Source organism: Notolepis coatsorum (genome assembly GCF_963971535.1).
Source record: "Notolepis coatsorum genome assembly, chromosome: 14".
NCBI classification, from domain to species: Eukaryota; Metazoa; Chordata; class Actinopteri; order Aulopiformes; family Paralepididae; genus Notolepis; species Notolepis coatsorum.
This window is the reverse complement of record NC_140178.1, coordinates 80,445,433-80,450,432: the sequence shown is the minus strand read 5'-3', so window position 1 is coordinate 80,450,432 and position 5,000 is coordinate 80,445,433.

Sequence of the window (5,000 nt, the reverse complement as noted above, 5' to 3'; positions counted from 1 at the left end):
TGTTGATGCCTTTGTGCAACTGCAAATGTGACGCGGGAACGATATGTTCCAGCATGAATTATGTAATTGCAAGCACATGACTAAAAGGACAACTTGATCCTTATCAAGGGCCTGGATAGCTCAGTCGGTAGAGCATCAGACTTTTAATCTGAGGGTCCAGGGTTCAAGTCCCTGTTCAGGCTTGTCTTCACACTTTGCTTGGAAATTCTCCATTGAGTAAAATACCGATGTCAACTTGGAAATTCCTCATTCGGGTAAAAAAATGATGTTACATCCTTCAGCTGTTTTGCAAGCGTAAAGCTTCACATTTCCCACCTCACTGGCATGGAATTGCACAATAGCAGCTCGCAAAGTTGTAAAAACAATTAAGAAGCCTTGGCCACTACTAGCTGATCTGGAGTCAGAAAAGCTACTTGCACTCCAAGGGTTATGAGCAATCAGGTCATACAATTCAGTGACATTAGTTACTAAGAGAAGGCATCACTGTTATTAATGATCATAGTATAATATCCCCCAACTGTATGTGTGGAAATTCAGACTATGGTTCGAATCAAATCAGCTGCTCTGGCAGAACCATTCAGTGAAGATCTTAAGACTTATGAACTTGCAACCAAGCTGAAATGCTTAATTGTGGGCTCGTCCGGGATTCGAACCCGGGACCTCTCGCACCCTAAGCGAGAATCATACCCCTAGACCAACGAGCCACTGCTGAGTAGCTTGGCTTTACTTTTCGAGAGTAAAGACCTGGGTCCTGTTGGTGGATCATCCTGTATTTCTGTGATTGAGTGCACCCCGTTGCTGTAGTTTGTTTGGTCAAGTGCGGCGGGTAGGAGCCTTCTTCTAGTGAAGTTCCACAGCCACTGCTGTATTCTCCTCTAAACAGAAACTGCTGGAGCTTCCATCGCACAAACGAATCTTGGATGCAGTGACACGCTGAAATAGCACAGTGGACATGTTCAAACGCTATCTCGAGCAGCAAGCAGCCATAGCAGTAGCTTCCGTGAGTACAGCTGTTTGATTGTTGATGCCTTTGTGCAACTGCAAATGTGACGCGGGAACGATATGTTCCAGCGTGAATTATGTAATTGCAAGCACGTGACTAAAAGGACAACTTGATCCTTATCAAGGGCCTGGATAGCTCAGTCGGTAGAGCATCAGACTTTTAATCTGAGGGTCCAGGGTTCAAGTCCCTGTTCAGGCTTGTCTTCACACTTTGCTTGGAAATTCTCCATTGAGTAAAATACCGATGTCAACTTGGAAATTCCTCATTCGGGTAAAAAAATGATGTTACATCCTTCAGCTGTTTTGCAAGCGTAAAGCTTCACATTTCCCACCTCACTGGCATGGAATTGCACAATAGCAGCTCGCAAAGTTGTAAAAACAATTAAGAAGCCTTGGCCACTACTAGCTGATCTGGAGTCAGAAAAGCTACTTGCACTCCAAGGGTTATGAGCAATCAGGTCATACAATTCAGTGACATTAGTTACTAAGAGAAGGCATCACTGTTATTAATGATCATAGTATAATATCCCCCAACTGTATGTGTGGAAATTCAGACTATGGTTCGAATCAAATCAGCTGCTCTGGCAGAACCATTCAGTGAAGATCTTAAGACTTATGAACTTGCAACCAAGCTGAAATGCTTAATTGTGGGCTCGTCCGGGATTTGAACCCGGGACCTCTCGCACCCTAAGCGAGAATCATACCCCTAGACCAACGAGCCACTGCTGAGTAGCTTGGCTTTACTTTTCTAGAGTAAAGACCTGGGTCCTGTTGGTGGATCATCCTGTATTTCTGTGATTGAGTGCACCCCGTTGCTGTAGTTTGTTTGGTCAAGTGCGGCGGGTAGGAGCCTTCTTCTAGTGAAGTTCCACAGCCACTGCTGTATTCTCCTCTAAACAGAAACTGCTGGAGCTTCCATCGCACAAACGAATCTTGGATGCAGTGACACGCTGAAATAGCACAGTGGAAATGTTCAAACGCTATCTCGAGCAGCAAGCAGCCATAGCAGTAGCTTCCGTGAGTACAGCTGTTTGATTGTTGATGCCTTTGTGCAACTGCAAATGTGACGCGGGAACGATATGTTCCAGCGTGAATTATGTAATTGCAAGCACGTGACTAAAAGGACAACTTGATCCTTATCAATGGCCTGGATAGCTCAGTCGGTAGAGCATCAGACTTTTAATCTGAGGGTCCAGGGTTCAAGTCCCTGTTCAGGCTTGTCTTCACACTTTGCTTGGAAATTCTCCATTGAGTAAAATACCGATGTCAACTTGGAAATTCCTCATTCGGGTAAAAAAATGATGTTACATCCTTCAGCTGTTTTGCAAGCGTAAAGCTTCACATTTCCCACCTCACTGGCAAGGAATTGCACAATAGCAGCTCGCGAAGTTGTAAAAACAAGTAAGAAGCCTGGGCCACTACTAGCTGATCTGGAGTCAGAAAAGCTACTTGCACTCCAAGGGTTATGAGCAATCAGGTCATACAATTCAGTGACATTAGTTACTAAGAGAAGGCATCACTGTTATTAATGATCATAGTATAATATCCCCCAACTGTATGTGTGGAAATTCAGACTATGGTTCGAATCAAATCAGCTGCTCTGGCAGAACCATTCAGTGAAGATCTTAAGACTTATGAACTTGCAACCAAGCTGAAATGCTTAAATGTGGGCTCGTCCGGGATTTGAACCCGGGACCTCTCGCACCCTAAGCGAGAATCATACCCCTAGACCAACGAGCCACTGCTGCGTAGCTTGGCTTTACTTTTCGAGAGTAAAGACCTGGGTCCTGTTGGTGGATCATCCTGTATTTCTGTGATTGAGTGCACCCCGTTGCTGTAGTTTGTTTGGTCAAGTGCGGCGGGTAGGAGCCTTCTTCTAGTGAAGTTACACAGCCATTGCTGTATTCTCCTCTAAACAGAAACTGCTGGAGCTTCCATCGCACAAACAAATCTTTGATGCAGTGACACGCTGAAATAGCACAGTGGACATGTTCAAACGCTATCTCGAGCAGCAAGCAGCCATAGCAGTAGCTTCCGTGAGTACAGCTGTTTGATTGTTGATGCCTTTGTGCAACTGCAAATGTGACGCGGGAACGATATGTTCCAGCGTGAATTATGTAATTGCAAGCACGTGACTAAAAGGACAACTTGATCCTTATCAATGGCCTGGATAGCTCAGTCGGTAGAGCATCAGACTTTTAATCTGAGGGTCCAGGGTTCAAGTCCCTGTTCAGGCTTGTCTTCACACTTTGCTTGGAAATTCTCCATTGAGTAAAATACCGATGTCAACTTGGAAATTCCTCATTCGGGTAAAAAAATGATGTTACATCCTTCAGCTGTTTTGCAAGCGTAAAGCTTCACATTTCCCACCTCACTGGCATGGAATTGCACAATAGCAGCTCGCAAAGTTGTAAAAACAATTAAGAAGCCTTGGCCACTACTAGCTGATCTGGAGTCAGAAAAGCTACTTGCACTCCAAGGGTTATGAGCAATCAGGTCATACAATTCAGTGACATTAGTTACTAAGAGAAGGCATCACTGTTATTAATGATCATAGTATAATATCCCCCAACTGTATGTGTGGAAATTCAGACTATGGTTCGAATCAAATCAGCTGCTCTGGCAGAACCATTCAGTGAAGATCTTAAGACTTATGAACTTGCAAACAAGCTGAAATGCTTAATTGTGGGCTCGTCCGGGATTTGAACCCGGGACCTCTCGCACCCTAAGCGAGAATCATACCCCTAGACCAACGAGCCACTGCTGAGTAGCTTGGCTTTACTTTTCGAGAGTAAAGACCTGGGTCCTGTTGGTGGATCATCCTGTATTTCTGTGATTGAGTGCACCCCGTTGCTGTAGTTTGTTTGGTCAAGTGCGGCGGGTAGGAGCCTTCTTCTAGTGAAGTTCCACAGCCACTGCTGTATTCTCCTCTAAACAGAAACTGCTGGAGCTTCCATCGCACAAACGACTCCTGGATGCAGTGACACGCTGAAATAGCACAGTGGACATGTTCAAACGCTATCTCGAGCAGCAAGCAGCCATAGCAGTAGCTTCTGTGAGTACAGCTGTTTGATTGTTGATGCCTTTGTGCAACTGCAAATGTGACGCGGGAACGATATGTTCCAGCGTGAATTATGTAATTGCAAGCACGTGACTAAAAGGACAACTTGATCCTTATCAATGGCCTGGATAGCTCAGTCGGTAGAGCATCAGACTTTTAATCTGAGGGTCCAGGGTTCAAGTCCCTGTTCAGGCTTGTCTTCACACTTTGCTTGGAAATTCTCCATTGAGTAAAATACCGATGTCAACTTGGAAATTCCTCATTCGGGTAAAAAAATGATGTTACATCCTTCAGCTGTTTTGCAAGCGTAAAGCTTCACATTTCCCACCTCACTGGCAAGGAATTGCACAATAGCAGCTCGCAAAGTTGTAAAAACAAGTAAGAAGCCTGGGCCACTACTAGCTGATCTGGAGTCAGAAAAGCTACTTGCACTCCAAGGGTTATGAGCAATCAGGTCATACAATTCAGTGACATTAGTTACTAAGAGAAGGCATCACTGTTATTAATGATCATAGTATAATATCCCCCAACTGTATGTGTGGAAATTCAGACTATGGTTCGAATCAAATCAGCTGCTCTGGCAGAACCATTCAGTGAAGATCTTAAGACTTATGAACTTGCAACCAAGCTGAAATGCTTAAATGTGGGCTCGTCCGGGATTTGAACCCGGGACCTCTCGCACCCTAAGCGAGAATCATACCCCTAGACCAACGAGCCACTGCTGAGTAGCTTGGCTTTACTTTTCGAGAGTAAAGACCTGGGTCCTGTTGGTGGATCATCCTGTATTTCTGTGATTGAGTGCACCCCGTTGCTGTAGTTTGTTTGGTCAAGTGCGGCGGGTAGGAGCCTTCTTCTAGTGAAGTTCCACAGCCACTGCTGTATTCTCCTCTAAACAGAAACTGCTGGAGCTTCCATCGCACAAACGAATCTTGGATGC